General features: G+C 39.5%; 1 protein-coding gene across 1 annotated transcript in view; it reads left to right on the top strand.

Moving 5' to 3' along the window:
* kcc (solute carrier family 12 member kcc) overlaps positions 1-18,772 on the top strand; it is an 831,023-nt gene that overhangs the window by 709,126 nt on the left and 103,125 nt on the right. The window lies entirely within an intron of this gene.

Genomic DNA, 18,772 nt, shown 5'->3' with positions numbered 1-18,772 from the left:
TCCAGATTGTATTTCTTCAGTTGTGCTCTGACACCCATCCTGTATTGCCTATATATCATATTCTACTGACATCTATCCAACAGCATGGAAGCAAGCCTACATCCAGCCTGTACTGAAAAAGGGAGACAAAAGTCAGCCATCTAACTATCAATCTATTGCTTTCACTTCAGTACTTTCAAAAGGAGAAGGTTATCAACAACCAGCTTCTTCACCGCCTGGAGACTTAACAGCTAATTACTAATCACCAATATGAATTCCGCCATTCTGTGTCCATAGGTGAGTGAGCTAATCTCACTCACCTATGGACACAGACTGTGGAAAGATTTGGAGAAGCTCATGCTATCGCCCTCAATATTTGAAAGGCATTTTTGATCATGTCTTGTCACCAAGGCCTCCTCACCAAGCTGCCACTTATGGCCTCTCTCCTATGCTCTATGATTGGATTGCCAGCTTCCTCACTGGTCATTCATTATGTGTGTCATGGTGGATGGCTTCCAATAACCTCCTTTTTCTTTTATCTGACTTCAAATCCTATTCATAGATTCACTGATAACAGTACTCTTCATTCCTTGTCCTCATTCTATAAACCCTGCAGAACTGTAATGTTAGATTCCTCAAGCTCTTCCATAACCAGTGACTTCCTCAAATGGAGGAAGACAGTAAATTTCAATACCAAAAAACTCAAGCCTGCCTGATTACCTGCAAGAAAAACCTACCTCCTTCCCTCTAATTTTTTATAATGTTCCAGTTTCTTTTCAAGATCAGCTTTCTCTTCTTGAGTCGACTGTCACAACTAGTTTATCCTGGCATAAACATATGATTTACATAGCCTCCTTTGTTGTTGTCATCATATCCCCATGTGCCCCAAGGGTACATAGGTCTGACATACGCAAGTTTACAGGCCAAAGTTAACTCTGTGAGAATGGCCAGTCCTCAGCAAAGTGCCAACAGCATCGAACGATTGAACCCCTTCCATCTACTAACCACACTCAGACTTGCTTAACTTTTTGCGTGAGCCATTAGTAGCAGAGACTCTACCAATCGACCAACCATTGCTGGCAACATAGCCTCCTTAGCCTCTAAAAAGCTTTGTCTTCTTTTCCATTCTAAACATTTCTTCTCTTCTTCTCAATTACTAACACTTTGCAAGTTCTGGATTTGACTAACCGTGGAGTATTCTTCCTACATTTAGGGTGGAGCACTGAGGACCTCTCTAAGAATTCTTGATGATATTCAGAAGATAGCAATCTGCTTAATAGATGACCCTTCTCTCATGGACTTCCTTCAGTCTTTTTACCATTGGCACTATTTTTCAGTGCTGTGCTTTTTCCATAAGTACTTTCATGGGCATTGCTCCTCTGAATCAGCTGCTGCCATTTCTCCACTTCTAACGATGTAAGAATTAGAGCAGCCATTGGCCAACACCCATACACTGTCCATCTATGAACACACCAAACTAACTTCTCATCAGTTTCCTTCATTCTATCCACCTCAGTTCTTTGGAACAATCTTCCCCACATGGTTTTTCCCACTGTACCTACCACTCTTTAAGAAACATGTTAACAGGCTACATTTTCTCCTTAATCACTTCCCCACACATGGTATTATAGTGTTATAGGTCTTGTGACCTTTTATGTGGAATCATCAAAAAAAAATTCTAGTTGAATAGAATCTACTCCAGCTGCCTTTCCATATTTCAGGTTTTTGACAGCTTTATTATTTCAAGTATTGATGTATATCCTGTTTGCATTTATCTTGAAATTTTCTACTACAGTTTCTGTCACTGCTTGTTTCATTTAACAGTCTTTCAAAGTAATTACTCCAGACATCCAGGATATCCTATTAATATTATTATTATTAATATCTGACCACCATGGAGTCAAAAATTCATTGTCAGAGTTACATTATCGCACACAGAATTCATCCAACCATGCCTTAAACTGATTCAGTGTGTCTACATTCACAACACATTTAGGTAATGTGTTGTGAACCACTCTCCAAAAACCTCACTCCTTTGCTCTAACCCTCCTTATGCAATTTCCAGGGATGGTCTTTGTTCTACCTCCCTCCCCCATACTATGAAAAATCCTCTTTCATGTCAACTTTATAACACCCACCTAACTTATATGTCTCAATCATATCTCCACTTCTCATATTCATGAGGCTTTCCAATTTACATTCTCTTAATCTGTCCTCTAGCTCCATATTGCAAAGAACACTTATTACTTTTGTCAGTCTTCTCTGGACCCTTTCTAACATATCATCATCAATGTGAAAACCCAGTGACCAAATTTGTGCACAATAATCCATATGAGGCCTGATCAAGGCCTTATACAGTGGCATCCTAACTTTCATTTCTGCATGTCAATATCCACTGCATCATTGCCATTATCTGAAGTGACATCTTCACAACTTGTGCAATGTAGCCCCTTAATTTCAGGTCCTTGTCCTCCACCACTACTCCCAGATCTCTCATTTTCTCTACCTCCAAGTGTATACTTTGCATCTCATCATTGCTTACCAAATTTCAAAACCTCACACTTTGCAACATCGAACTTGACAGTTCCACTTAACCTTCCAATTCATACAATCTATTCAAGTACTCCTGCAAAGCCACAGCATCTGCTTGACTCTGCATTGTTCTCCCCAATTTTGTATCATCTGCATATTATCAGTTAAACTCTTCCCAATATCATTAATATACAAACTGAACAACAATGTTCCCAAAACTGACCCCTGCAGCACATCACTAGTGACTTTCCTCTTTCGGGATACTGCACTCCCATACATATCTTTCTGATACCTATCTGACAGCCAGTCAACAGTCTAACTCAGAAGTATGTTATCCAGTACCATCCATTTCAATTTATTTAACAGCTTGTGATATTGCAGCCTATCAAAAGCTTTTGAAAAATCCAAGTACACCACTGTATATGCATCTCCACTGTCCAAGGCATTTGTCACCCTGTTATAGAACATAAGTAAGTTAGTAAAACATGACCTCCCTTTAACAAACCCATGTTGACAACCACAGAAAATACTGCTTTTATCAACCCATTTCTGTATTCTAGTTCTTACCAATCTCTCTATTACCTTTGCCCCAACTCTAGATAGAAATTGGCCTACCATTATTTGAATTAAGGGGATATTAATTCCCACATTGTTTTAAAACCTAATAAGAAACTCAAAGATTGGAATCAGAGAGTTTTATTCCGAATATAGTATAATAAACTATAAAAGTATCGGCAATTACTAGCGTGAGTTAATGCAAGTAGTCCTAGTGTGTAGTACAAACTCGGGCAACTCGCAGCAAAGGTGGTCAAGTTCTGATTGCTATTCTTGGTATTTTCCATAATGTAAAAACACATTTCCTAGGAAATGTATTCTGATTAGCTTACACTATTAATCGCCGATACTTTTATAGTTTATTATACTATATTCGGCATGAAACTCTCTGATTCCAATCTTTGAGTTTCTTATTCGGTTTTAAAACAATGTGGGATTTAATATCCCCTTAATTCAAATAATGTTTATATTGCAGAAATGGCAGAAGCTCTTTATATTTAAGTAACTCAGTGGGTGCACCTTTTTGAGAACTCATATAGCAGAGTATATAAGTTCTTTTCGCTATACCCTTTAGTATTAATTTGGTTTAGCTACTCACTGATGAAGCCTCAAAAAAGGCTGAAACCAGTCTGGGTTGTGACCTCCCACCGTAATGTAATAACAGCATACATTTCCTAGGAAATGTGTTTTTACATTATGGAAAATACCAAAAATAGCGATCAGAACTTTACCACCTTTGCTGCGAGTTGCCCGAGTTTGTACTATTATTATTATTATTATTATTATTATTAAACAAGACCTCATGGAGTCAAAGACTCATCTAGGAGGTCCTTTTATCTCACACACATCTCATCATACCGGGTCTTAAACACATTCAAACTCCCTGCAGACACCACACTCTCAGGCAAGGCATTCCAATCATTCACAACTCTGCACGAAAAAAACCTGCCTCTCACTCCCCTACTCACACCCTCTTTATACAGTTTCCAGGGATGACCTCTGGTTCTCCCCTGATCTCCCACTATTCGCTGTAGAACTTCTCCACCATTGATCCTATAGCAACCCCTTACCAACTTGTAGGTCTCTATCATATCTCCCCTCTTCCTTCTCTCCACTAGTCTCTGCAAATTACATCTTTTCAATCTTTCCTCATACTCGACATTCCAGAGGTCAGAAACTACCTTAGTCAGTCGCCTTTGGACCCTTTCCAACATCTCTTCATCCTTCTGAAAACCAGGTGACCAAATCTGGGCACAATAGTCCATGTGTGGCCTAATCAAAGCCTTATACAATGGAACAAGAATCTCCCTACTTCTACATGTCAGTGTCCTCCTCATCATTCCCAGAAGTCTTTGTGTTGTCTTCACAATTTTGGCGATGTGACCCCTAAATTTTAGATCCTTATCCACTATCACTCCCAGATCTCTTATTTCCTCTACTTCCAACAATATATTTTCACCAAGCATAAATTCTGCATCCCATCTTTGTTTTCCAAATTTTAAAACCTTACATTTTGCAACATTGAACTCACATCCCCATTTGCTTGCCCAATCACTCAATTTATTCAAGTCTTCTTGCAAGGCCACAACATCTTCACTACTCTTTATGGTTCGTCCCAACTTTGCATCATCTGCAAACAACTGAATATCTTCATCCAAATCTTCGCCAATATCATTAATATACAAGTTAAATAGTAATGGCCCTAAAACAGATCCCTGAGGCACTCCACTAGTGACTTTCCTTTTCCTGGATATTGCACCCCCATACACAACTTGTTGATACCTATCAGATAGCCAGTCTCCAATCCAATGCACTAATCTAATATCCAACCCCATCTGCTCTAGTTTGACTGTCAACTTATCATGAGGCACTCTATCAAAAGCTTTTGCGAAATCCAAGTATATTACTGTGTATCCTTCTCCTCTGTCCAAGGAAGCAGTCACTTTATTGTAATAAGTAAGTAGATTACTAAAACACGACCTCCCTTTAGCAAATCCATGCTGTCCATCAAAGATTATACCATTGTTGTCAACCCAACTCTGGATCCTAGTTCTCACAAGCTTCTCCAACAACTTAACCACAACACCTAACACACAGATAGGCCTATAGTTTGATGCTTGAGTTCGATCACCTCCTTTATGAAGTGGCACAATCTTGCCCTCCTTCCACTCTTTAGGGACTTGACCAAGTGCAAGACTCGTATTAAAAAAATATGTCAAGGCAGGTGTCAACTCTCTGGCACATTCCTTCAGAATACGCGGTGATATATTATCAAGTCCCACAGCCTTATTTACATCTAGTTTACTCAACTCCCCAAACACCTCTTGCTCACTTACAGTCAGTCTCTCCTCCCCATCATCAACTGCTCTTAATCTCTCCATGAAGTCACATTCACAAGATTGAAAGATCTTTATGAACTGCTCATTAAGTATCTCTACCACACATTCTGCAACAGCTGTCTTTATACCATTTCCTCCAATCAATGTCATCCTTCCATAATCATTCTTTCTTTTGCTGGCTACATATCGAAAGAACTCCCTAGGATTCTTTTTAGCTTCATTAGCTAACTGCTGTTCATACCTCTCTTTAGCTACTCTCACCAACCAAGTCACTCTCCTTGCCTGGTCTTTGTAGAACTCATGAAATTGGTTACTTCCACTTCTCTTATGCTGCCTCCACAATGCCCTTTTTCTCTGTATTGCATGCTTAATCTCTTTATTCATCCATCTCACACCTAACTTATTTAACCTTCTCACCCATGGTATACATTTAGACATTGCATCCACTAAATATTTTTTGAAAATCCCCCAAGCTGCATTGATCTCTTTTCCAGCTAACTCCTCATTCCATGCTACACCTGCAAGCTGTCTCCTGAGCTCTTCATAATCACCCCCCTTGTAGTTCCACATATACCCTTTTTTCACAGGGGTCCTTGCACTGCTGGCAACCACCCAAGTAATCACCTCATGGTCACTTTCGCCAATTGGTGGATGATTTGATACCTCATTGATAATTACATCCTCCGATGAGATGACCAAATCCAAGACCCTTAATCCTCTTGTGCCCTCTGTTACATACTGTCTGAGGTAGTTATCCCTCAAAAACTCAAGAAACTCATTTTCTTTACTTCCAGTTGCTATCTCTTCATTCCAATCTATATTGCCATAATTAAAATCACCCATAATGATCATCCTTTTCTTATTTGCTTGGCTTATTTGACTATACATTTCACTATCACCACCATCCACATTACCAGGTCTATAACAACATCCCACCAAGTATTTGAATCTATTCACCTCTATCTCACACCATACTGCCTCAAAACCACTGGCCCCATTTCCCCCTTGCATCTCTACCTTGTATGGACATAACTCTTTCTCTATCATCAATAGCACTCCCCCTCCCTTTTTACCCCTTCTATCCTCACGAAACACATCATACCTTTCCATCTCTATTCCTGTCAGGATGTCATCCTCATCTAACCATGTCTCACTTATTCCGACAATCTCTGGGTGCACAGACGCAATTAGTGCAACCATTTCATCCGCCTTGTTTCTTATACTTCTAGCATTGGTATACAAACACAACAACTCATTTCTGGATCTACAGCTAGTTCCACTGATACCACTCACTCGATGTGATCTCTCCATGCTGGACTGGGGCCATTTCCCTTTCTGCTTCTTCATTTTAGAACCCTTTGCAATTCCATCTGTTTCCTTTTGATCCCTGATCATCCCATTACTTTCCTGCCTACACATTCTCTCACCTCCTCTTGGAGCATCCACCTTTCTCACGCTGTGTATCCCTGTCCACCCTGAGCCTCCCCGTTTCCCTACTACGTACTAGGACCACTTGCATTAACTCACGCTAATAATCGCCGATACTTTTATAGTTTATTACACTATATTCGGCACGAAACTCTCTGATTCCAATCTTTGAGTTTCTTATTCGGTTTTAAAACAGTGTGGGATTTAATATCCCCTTAATTCAAATAATGTCTATATCGCCGAAATGAAGCCTATTGACTCTTTATATATAAGTAACTTAATTGGTGCACCTTTTTGACAACTTGTATAGCAGAGTATATAAGTTCTTTTCGCTATACCCTTTGGTAATAATTTGGTTTAGCTACTCATTGATGAAGCCTCAAAAAAGGCTGAAACCGGTCTGGGTAGTGACCTCCCACCATAATGTAATAGCAGCATACATTTCCTAGGAAATGTGTTTTTATATTATGGAAAATACCAAGAATAGTGATCAGAACTTTACCACCTTTGCTGCGAGTTGCCCGAGTTTGTACTACTTACTAGGACTATTTGCATTAGCTCACGCTAGTAATCGCCGATACTTTTATAGTTTATTATACTATATTCAGCACAAAACTCTCTGATTCCAATCTTTGAGTTTCTTATTTAGTTTTAAAACAATGTGGGATTTAATATCCCCTTAATTCAAATGTTTATATTGCTGAAATGAAGCCTATTGGCTCTTTATATTTAAGTAATTGGCCTACCATTTTGCAGCCACAGCCTTATCACTACCTTTATGCAGTGAAGCAATTTTACCTTCTTTCCACTCTTTTTCTGTGTGTTGTTAAGACTCATTAAACAGGCATGCCAATGCTACTCAATTCCCAGGAACATCCCCTTAAGATCCATGGTGATATGTGATCAAATCCTTTCACCTTATTGACATCAAATGTATTTATTTCCTCATATACCTCCTGCTCACTCATAATTCAGTCATCTTCTCCTAAGTCCTCTACACTTGAGTTTCTCATGATTGCACCCTGAAGAGGATGAAACATCCTTATAAATTGATCACTGAATCCCTCGACAGTGTCTTCTGCAGCAGTTACCATTCTACCAATTTCATCCATTAGCATAATTTTACCATAACCATTCTTTCTTCTGCTTGTCACATCCAAAAAACTGTCTAGGGTTTTTCTTTGACTGATTTGCAAATTTCTGCTCATACTGTACTTACATTGTCCATGCTAACTGAGTCACTCTTCTGGCTTGTTCTTTATACTTTTTGTGTAACTGATTATTACCATTATTCATTTTGTACTGCCACTAAAGAGCCTTCTTCTTTCATATTTCATGTTTAATCTCCTCATTCATCCATTTTACACTACCTTATTCAGCCTTTTCTTCTTCTGCAGCTAGTCCCACTTAAGTAGGGTCGCTGTTTGTAGTGAGTCTCCTCCACAACCTCCAGTCTCAGGATGTAGCCACATCCAAGTTCTTCATCCTCAAGTCCTCCTCCACCATCTCCCTCCATCTCTTCTTAGGCCACCCATGCTTCCTCCTCCCCTGCACATCCATCTGCATGACCTTTCTTCCTACATACTCTTCCTCCCTCCTCATCACATGACCAAACCATCTCAACCTTGCCTCTTGCATCTTTGCTCCTAAGTTCGTAACTTTCACCATTCCCCTTACATAGTCATATCTCAGACGATCCTTTCTGGTCACACCACACATCCACCTAAGCATTCTCATCTCCACTACTTCCATCCTGCTGATGTTATTTTTCCTCAAGGCCACAGTTTCCATTGCATACGTCATAGCTGGTCTCACTACTGTCCTGTAGATTTTGCCTTTTAGATTGATTGGCACCCTCTTATCTCATAGCACCCCAGCCATCTCTCTCTCTCTCTCTCTCTCTCTCCAGTTCCTCCATCCTGCTTGTATCCTACATCCCACATCCTCCTCAGCCTCACCATCCTCTTTCATCGTTGAGCCTAAGTATCTAAAGTCACTGACCTTCCTGATAACATTTCTTTCCAGCTCCAGATCTACCTCCTGGCTGCCATCCACTTTGCAACATATATACTCTGTCTTCTGCTCAGTCTCATACCTCTTCCAGTACTTTCCTCCAACTTTGCAGTTTAGCTGCCACTTCTTCTCTTGATTCTGCACACAGCACGATGTCATCTGCATACAACATAGTCCAAGGTGCGTCTTCTCTCACCTCCTCCGTCACCACCTCCATCACAATATTAAACAGGAACGGACTTAATGCTGACCCTTAATGCAAGCCAACTGTCACTGGAAAACTTTCTGTCTCTCCCAGGCAGGCTGAACTCTTGTCTTCACATTTCTGTACATCTCTTGCACCAGCCTGGCATGTTTCTCCAGTACCTTCTTCTCCCTCAGACACCTCCAGACTTCTTGCCTTGGCACTCTATGATACGCTTTCTCCAGATCAATAAATACCAGATGAGCTCCCTTTGCTTCTTTCAAAACTTTTCAATAATCCGCCATAACCCATAGATAGCATCTGTTGTTGATCGACCAGGCATGAAGCCAAATTGCTCTTTTGCAATCTCCACCTTCTTCCTCAGGCTTCCATCAAGAACCTTCTCTAGGATTTTCATTGTGTGGGACTTCAACTTTATTCCTCTGTAATTCTTACAGTCTTGTGCATCCCCTTTACTCTTGTAGATGGGGACAAGAGTACTTTCCCTCCATTCCTCAGGTATATTTTCCTGCTGACAAACTTTTATTTTATGATCTTATTCCATGCTATATCTCCAAGCTGTCTCCTGAACTTGTCATAATCATCAGTCTTGTACCTCCATACATATCCTTTCCTCACAGAGGTCTACATATGGCTAGCCATAACTTTGGTGATCACTTCATGATCACTCTCACCAATTGGAGAAAAGCGTGAAACTCCGCTCACATTTACATCCTCTAATGAAATGATTAGAGGATGTAAATGAATGTCCTGACGTGCCCTCCTTTACCTACAGTCTGAGATAGTTGTTTCTCAAGAATTCCAGAAATTCATTTTCCTTATTCCCAAATGCTATTCCTTCATTCCAATTTATACCACCATAATTAAGATCACCCATAATAATCACCCTTCCTTTCTTCGCTAACCCAAGTTATTTATACATTTCTTCATCACCACCTTCCACATTCCCTGGCCTATAGCAACATCCTGCTAAATATGTCTTTCTGTCAACCTCCACCTCACATCACACTTCCTCCTAACTATGGCCACTATTTCCCTCTTTCCTGTCTACCTTACATGGACATAATTCCTCTGCCATCAACAGCAGCACTCCCTCCCTCTCCCTTCTTGCCTTTTCTGTCCTTGCAAAAAAACACTGTACCCTTCCATTTCTATTCTGATTAGTATATCTTCTTCCTTCAACAATGTTTCACTTATTCCAATGATTTTAGGGCAGATAAACTCAATCATTGAAACCATTTCATCTCCTTTATTTATAATTCTTCTGGCATCTGTAAATAAACACAGTAGTTCACTGTTAGGTCTATAACAGTCCTATCCAAGCCACTTGTTGGTCTTGATTTTCCCACCATACCTGGCCTTGCTCAATCATCTTTATCACTTCTTACCACATATATCCACTCAGTCTCAACTTCCTGACTCACATCCCAATCTATTCCATTTCTATGCTGATCATCTCCATACATACATTCATTACTACTTCCACCATCCACTCCCCCTATCAACTCGGGCTACACCCGCATTTCCCTGTTTTTCTTGCATTCCCATTCTGTGTTCATCTTTCACATACTACTGTTTCCATCTCTCTTCCTATTCTTTCCACATCCCTATTTTCAATTTTCATGTCTTCCAATTATGCCTTCATAGTGCAATTGGAAGAATAACAGTATATCATGCTCTTCAGTTGGCTAATGCCTAAGTTTGATTCTCATCATGACGAAAGGAATCTTTATTTGGGAATTTTTCAGTTGAAGATAAGTTAGCTGATCTCATGTGGAGGTAGCAGGGATTTTTCTCCCAGAAACTCGGGTTGTTCATCCTGCATACAGACAAATCGGCCTTCAGAAAACATGCAGTTTATAGACAAAAATACTATTGGTGGTGGTAGGCAGTAGATGGCATTGGTGTAAATGATGATGAAGATAGTGGTAGTTCGGTGTACTTAGTGGTTTAAGTGGTAGAGACAGAGAGTTGTTGAGTAGGTGTCCTCCTCGATGAGTCTTTGGATTCCTTGCAGATGTCATGAAAGAATAATAATGTCACCTTTATCATCATTGATTTTTTTACAGTATCTTTCTTCCATTTTTAACCTTTTTAAATAGCTTCCAGAACATTTTACCATCTTGCTGATATTTACCTTCTATATTATTACCAAAATCTTCAATGACTTTGGTTTAGTTACTTTCATAGCTTAGCTCTCTTAGATTTTTCTCTGTTTTCTTTTAGGGCATCTGCCAATTGATTTGGAAGAGCTTTTGGTATGCTTTCTTCTTTTCCAGGACTGGTCCTTTTACTTCTCATGTCTGCCATGACCTTTTTTTTTTTTTTTTTTTTTTTTAAATCTGTGGACAAGTTCACTGCATGCCTATCTAGCTGAATCAATCAATGTTTTCTTCAGAAATTGCCACTGAAACTCCAAGGGTTCATTCTTGTTTTCAGACTATTGCATTCTTTCTTCAATAATATGTTTGTATAGTTGAGTCTACAGTTTCCTATAAAAGCTGCTCAGCTTTAATTATTTAAAAAATTTTTTTTTGCATCCTGTTCTTTTCTATATGATATTCCAGATTATCCTACTGAACTCTAAGTGATGGTCACTTCTAATTTCTAATTATTATTATTATTATTATTATTATTATTATTATTATTTCCCAAGACCCCATGGAGTCAAAAACTCTAGGAGATCCTTTTATTATACACACAGCTCATCATACCTCACTTTAAAGACACTCAAATTCTCTGCAGACACCACACTCTCAGACAAGGCATTCCAATCATTCAGAACTCTGAATGCAAAAAAACCTGCTTCTCACATCCTCTTTGTACAGTTTCCAGGGATGAACTCTGGTTCTCCCCTGATCCCACCCCTTCCCACTGTTTTCTGCAAAGGAACTGACAGCTCCTTAAGCCTGGCTTTTCAATGAAAGCTACAGGAAAGGTGCCCAGGGAATGGAAGGAAGGTAAGATAGTGGCATTGCATAAGGGTGGAAGCAGACTGGAAGTGTCTAATTATAGGCCAGTTTGTGTGTCATCAGTAGTTGTTAAGATCTTGGAGAAATTAGTTAGGGACTGTATACAACATTGTGCAGATGAGGGTAATGTTATCTGTGATAGTCAACATGGATTTGTGAGGAAGTGCTCTTGTTTTAGTAATATGCTAGCCTTTTATAATAAAGTTACAAGAGCAGTAGATGAGGGAAAGGCATGTACTGCCATTTTCTTGGATTTAGCGAAGGCATTTGACAGGGTGCCACATGATAAACTGATATTTAGGTTGCAGCACATGGGTTTGGATGTCAGTTTAGTTAACTGGATTCAGGATTGGCTGTCTGATCGGTATCAGAGATTTGTGTATGGTGGGGGAGTTTCAAGGAGGCAGAGGATTACAAGTGGGTCCTACAGGGCTCAGTACTGGGACCTATATTGTTTAACTTTTATATCAATGACATTGCCAGCGGATTGCAGGGGGATGTTTAGTTGTTTGCGGATGATGTGAAGCTGGGAAGGGTTATTAGTAATAGTTCAGATGTGGTAGTCATGCAAGAGGATTTGAATAAGCTAGATAGATAGGCAAATGAATGGGGTGTTAGTTTAATGCAGCAAAGTGTAGGGTCTTGAGGTTTGGGACACATCGATGGGATGCTGCATACTCTATTGGAGGAGATATACTGGAGGAAGTAGGGGAGACAAGAGATCTGGGGGTTGATGATTGATAGAAACCTGAAATTCAAGGGACATATTGCAAAGGTGGTGAAGGTAACACAAAGGATTGCTGCAATAATGAGAAGGACACTGACCTGCAGAGATAAAAGAGTTATCATTCCGTTGTTTAAGACCCTGATCAGACCACACTTGGACTGTTGTTCTCAAATTTGGTCCCCGGGATTTGAAGGGGATAAAATAACTGCCGAAAAGGTACAGAGGCAGATAACAAAGACAGTTTCAGGATTGAACAATGTTAGTTATTACTAACTTTACTAACAATGTTAGTAAAACAAATCCAATGAAAATCAACCTGGAAATAAATAATAACCTACTACAACAGGTATCCTCTTTTAAATATCTTGGAAGTCTTACACAGAAGATGGAAGAAACCAATCAGATATTAAAGCACGAATAATCCTATCCCAAAAAAGCATTCTATAACAGAAGAAACATTTTTACCAGTAAAGTACTTAGCATCTGACTCAGAAAAAAGCTAGTGAAAACATACGTATGGAGCCTTGGTCTTGCACTACCTGTGGGATCAGCTAGTCTTGCATAAATTGCAGGTGCAAACTTGACATTTTGTCTGTTTGCTTACTTGGAAAAAATGGAGTAAAACCAGGTTTAAAATTGCTTGGTATCTTTAACATACATATGGAGCATTGTATTATATGGTTGTGAGGCCTGGACTCTAACAAAACAAGACATGAAAAGGTTGGAGGCATTTGAAATTTGGTGCTGGAGAAAGATGATGAAAATTAGTTGGACAGAAAAGAAAAGTAATGAAGAAGTTCTGAATATAGTTCATGAAGAGCGGTCATTAATGAAACACATTAATAAGAGAAGAAAAAGCCTAATTGGACACCATTTGAGGCATGGGGGACTGATTACAGAAATAATGGAGGGGACTGTAGAAGGAAAGAGGCCATGAGGCAGACTAAGAATTTCATATATAAATAACATAATGATGCTAACTGGCGCTAAGAGTTATGAAGAGATAAAAAGGAAGTCACAAGACAGGATGTTGTGATGTGCTGCTATATTTACCAATTTTTGGATTGATGCACCAAAGAAGAAGAAGACAATGTTAGTTATGAAGATCGGCTGAGGGAATGTGGACTGCAGAGTTTGGTGGAGAGAAGAAGGAGAGGTGATATGATTGAGACTTTTAAACTGTTAAGAGGTGGTTACAGGGTTGACACTGGGGAGTTCTTTCGTGTGGTTGAACAGTGGGAAGGAGTGATGACAAGGGGCCAGCCCTGGAAGTTACGAAAGGAAACTGTGAGCATGAGGGTGAGGAGTGGTTTCTTTGCATGGGGGCTGGTTGAACCATGGAATGCATTGCCTGATAGATGAGAGAGAACGGTCAATGAGTTTAAGGAGTGGTATGATAGACTTTGTGTTTCCTAGAAGGGACCTCCCACGTTGAGTCTTGATAGACTTGTGTTTCCTATGAAGGACCTCCCCCAATGAATCTTTTGACTCCTTGGAGGCCTAAATAATAATAATAATAAACCTCTCCAACATTCATCTTATAACAACCACTTACTAACTTGTAGATCTCTGTCATATCTCCCCTCTTCCTCCTATCCAGTAGACTCTGTAAATTGCATCTCTTTCCTCATAATCGACATTCCAGAGGTCAGAAACTACCCCTAAGTCAGTTGTATCTAGACCCTTTCCAACATCTCTTCATCCTTTTGAAAACCCGGTGATCAAATCTGATCACCGGTGGTCTAATCAAAGTCTTATACAATGGAACAAGAATCTCCCTACTTCTATAAGTCAGTGTCGTCTGCATCATTTTCAGGAATCTTTGTGTTGACTTCACAATTTTGGCAATGTGTTTCCTAAATTTTAGATCCTTATCCCCTATCACCCCAAGATCTCTTATTTTCTCCACCTCCAGTAATATATCCCAAGGATAAATTCTGCATCCCATCTTTGTTTTCCAAATTTTAAAACCTTACATTTTGCAATCGCATCCCCATTCCTGTGCCCAATCACTCAATTTATTCAAGTCTTCTTGTATGGCCTCAACATCTTCTCTACTCTTCATAGTTCATCCAAACTTTGCATCATTTGCAAACAACTGAAGGATTGAGGGTCTTGGATTTGGTCATCTCATCAGAAGATGTGATTCTAAATGAAGTGTCAAATCACCAACCAATTGGTGAGAGTGACCAATAGGTGATTACCTGGGTGGTTGCCAGTAGTGTGAGGACCTCTGTAAGAAAATTGTATATGGTGGAACTACGGGGGGGGGGGGGGGATTATAAAGAACTCAGATAACAGCTTGCAGGTGTAGCATGGAATTGTGAGGAGATAACTGAAAAGAGATCAATGCAGCTTGGTGGATTTTCATAAACTATCTAGTAGATGCAATGTCTGAATGTATTTCAAGGGTGAGAAGGTCAAATAAGGTAGGTGTGAAATGGATGAATAAAGAGATTAAGCATGCGATATAGAGAAAAAGGACATTATTGAGGTAGCATAAGAGAAATGGAAATAACCAATTCCATAAGGCAAAGACCAGGCAAGGCAGGTGACGTGGTTGGTGAGGGTAGCTAAAGAGAGGTATGAACAGCAGTTAGTTAATGAAGCCAAAAAGAATCCTAAGGTGTTCTTTCGATATGTAGCCAGCAAAAGAGAGAATGATTATGGAAGGACATTGATTGGAGAAAATGGTATAAAGACAGCTGTTGCAGAAGGTGTGGTGGAGATACTTAATGAGCAATTCATAAAGGTCTTTCAATCTTGTGAATGTGACTTCATGGAGAGATTGAGAGTAGTTGATGATGGGGAAGAGAAACTGACTGTAAGTAATCAGGAGGTGTATGGGGAGTTGAGGATCTAGATGTAAATAAGGCTGGACTTAAGTATAAAGAGCTAATAAGCTTCATTTCTGCAATGAAAACATTACTTAAATTAAGGGGATATTAAATCCCACATAGTTTTAAAACCGAATAAGAAACTCAAAGATTGGAATCAGAGAGTTTCTTGCCGAATATAGTAAACTATAAAGTATCGGCGACACTAGCGTTAGCCAATGCAAGTGATCCTAGTACGTAGTACAATACCGGGCAATTCGTTGCAAAGGTGGAGGAAGTTCAGATCGCTATTCTTAGGTATTTTCCATAATGTAAAAACACATTTCCTAGGAAAATGCTACTCACTGATGAAGCCTCAAAAAAGGCTGAAACCGGTCTGGGTAGTGACCTCCCTCCATAATGTAATAACAGCATACATTTCCTAGGAAATATGTTTTTACATTATGGAAAATACCTAAGAATAGCGATCTGAACTTCCTCCACCTTTGCAACGAGTTGCCTGGTATTGTACTACGTACTAGGATCACTTGCATTGGCTAACGCTAGTGTCGCCGATACTTTATAGTTTACTATATTCGGCAAGAAACTCTCTGATTCCAATCTTTGAGTTTCTTATTCGGTTTTAAAACTATGTGGGATTTAATATCCCCTTAATTTAAGTAAGGCTGGACTTATTTATGTGTGACAAATATGTGGGACTTGATAATATATCACCACGTATTCTGAAGGAATGTGCCAGGGAGTTGACACCGGCCTTGACATATTTTTTTAATACGAGTCTTGCACTCAGTCAAGTTCCTAAGGAGCGGAAGGGGGAGCAAGATTGTGCCACTTGCCCCCCCTTCCACTTCAAAGATAGGCCTATCTGTGTGTCAGGTGTTGTAGTTAAGTTGTTGGAGAAGCTTGTGAGAACTAGAATCTAGATTTGGGTTGACAACAATGGTATTATCTTTGATGAACAGCATAGATTTGCTAAAGGGAGGTCATGTTTTAGTAATCTTTTTACTTATTACAATAAGGTGACTGCTTCCTTGGACAGAGGAGAAGGATACACAGTAATAATTCAATCTGTACATTAATGATATTGGGAAGGATTTGACAAGTGACATACAACTATTTGCTGATAATGCAAAGATAGGTAGGGTAATCAGGAATGCTGCTGAGATGCAGAACTTGCAGAACGATTTGAGTAGGTTGGAATTGTGGGCATGGAAAAATGGGTGTCAGCTCAACATGAGTAAATGTAAAGTCATTCACTTTGACATGATTAGATATTCAATGTCATATTATATTGGTGGAATTAGACTAGAAGAAACTCACAAGGTTAGGGATCTTGGAGTGTTAATAGATCGGAAGTTGAAGTTCCAGGGTCATGTGGCAAAGATTGCAAATACAACTCAAAAGATAATTGCCATGCTGAAACTAACATTCATGTAAAGATAAGGATGTTATTTTGCCTCTTTACAAGGCCTTGATAAGACCTCACTTGCACTATTGCGCAGGTCTGGTCTCCAGGTTTCCATTGTGATTGTAATATATCGGATAGAGTACAAAGGAGAGTGCTAAAAATGATATCAGGATTTTGGAATACTGATTGTGAAGACAGATTGAGAATTTGTAGACTTCAGACACTAGCAAACAGGAGAAAGAGGGGTGATACGATTGAGACTTACAAATTTATGAAAGGGTCATACAGGATTTCAACTGATGGAATTTTTCAATTTATGGAATGTGGTGAAAGGACGAGAGGGCATCCTTGGAAGCTGAGAATAAACTGCCAAGAGGGTGTGAGGGCTAGATTTTTCTCTCAAAGGGTGGTGTGTAATGGAAATGGATTGCCTTTGGATGTTGTGAGTGCAAGCAGTGTGAATGAATTCAAGAATAAGTATGATAGCTGGTGTGTATAGTATGTGGCCTCCCTTGATGAGTCTCTGATTCCCTGGAGGTCTCTCTTAATAATAATAATATACTTAGATTTTGCAAAGGCTTTTGATAGATTACCACATGATAAGTTGATAGTCAAACTGGAGTGGATGGGGTTGGATATTAGACTGGTGCATTAGATTGGAGAGTGGCTATCTGATAGGTATCAACAAGTTGTGTATGTGGGAGCAATATCCAGGAAAAGGGAAGGTACTAGTGGTGTACCTCAGGGGTCTGTTTTAGGTCCATTGCTGTTTAATTTGTATATTAATGATATTGGTGAAGATTTGGATGGAGATATTCAGTTATTTGCAGATGATGCAAAGTTGGGACGAACCATGAAGTGTAGTGAAGATGTTGTGGCCTTACAGAAAGACTTGAATAGATTGAGTGATTGGGCACGGAAATGGGGATGTGAGTTCAATGTTGCAAAATGTAAGGTTTTAAAATTTGGAAAACAAAGATGGGATGCAGAATTTATGCTTGGTGAGAATATATTGTTGGAGGTAGAGGAAATAAGAGATCTGGGGGTGATAGTGGATAAGGATCTAAAATTTAGGGGACACTTTGCCAAAATTGTGAAGACAACACAAAGGCTTCTGGGAATGATGCAGAGGACACTGACTTGTAGAAGTAGGGAGTTTCTTGTTCCATTGTATAAAGCTTTGATTATTCCACACAGACTATTGTGCCCAGATTTGGTCACCTAGTTTTCAGAAGGATGAGGAGATGTTGGAGAGAGTCCAGAGGCAACTGACTAAGGTAGTTTCTGACCTCTGGAATGTCGTGTATGAGGAAAGATTGAGAAGATGCAACTTGCAGAGCCTGGTGGACAGAAGGAGGTGGGGACTTGATTGCGACCTACAAGTTATTAAGGGGTTGTTATAGGATCAATGCTGGAGAAGTTCTACAAAAAATATTGGGAGATCAGGGGAGAACGAGAGGTCATCCCTGGAAGCTGTATAAGGAGGGTGTGAATAGAGGAATGAGAAGCAAGTTTTTTTTTCATGCAGAGTTGTTAATGATTGGAATGCCTTGCCTGAGAGTGTGACAATCTGCAGAGAATTTGAGTGTGTTTAAACACAGCATGATGAGCTTGATGATGATAAATGGATCTCCTAGATGAGTCTTTGACTCCATAGGGTCTTGGGTAATAATAATATTAATGACATCCCTATAATGATGTCATTAATCCTCAGGTATTTTGCAAAATGTTTGCATAAATTCTCTAAAACTTTGTATTCAAAAGAAAATATTACAAA

The sequence above is a fragment of the Typopeltis vanoorti genome, chromosome 18 (genome assembly GCF_054136105.1).
Source record: "Typopeltis vanoorti isolate ZY-2024b chromosome 18, IOZ_Tvanoo_1.0, whole genome shotgun sequence".
Lineage (NCBI taxonomy): Eukaryota > Metazoa > Arthropoda > Arachnida > Uropygi > Thelyphonidae > Typopeltis > Typopeltis vanoorti.
The sequence above is the reverse complement of the archived record's forward strand: the minus strand, read 5'-3'. Positions and strand labels throughout refer to the sequence as shown.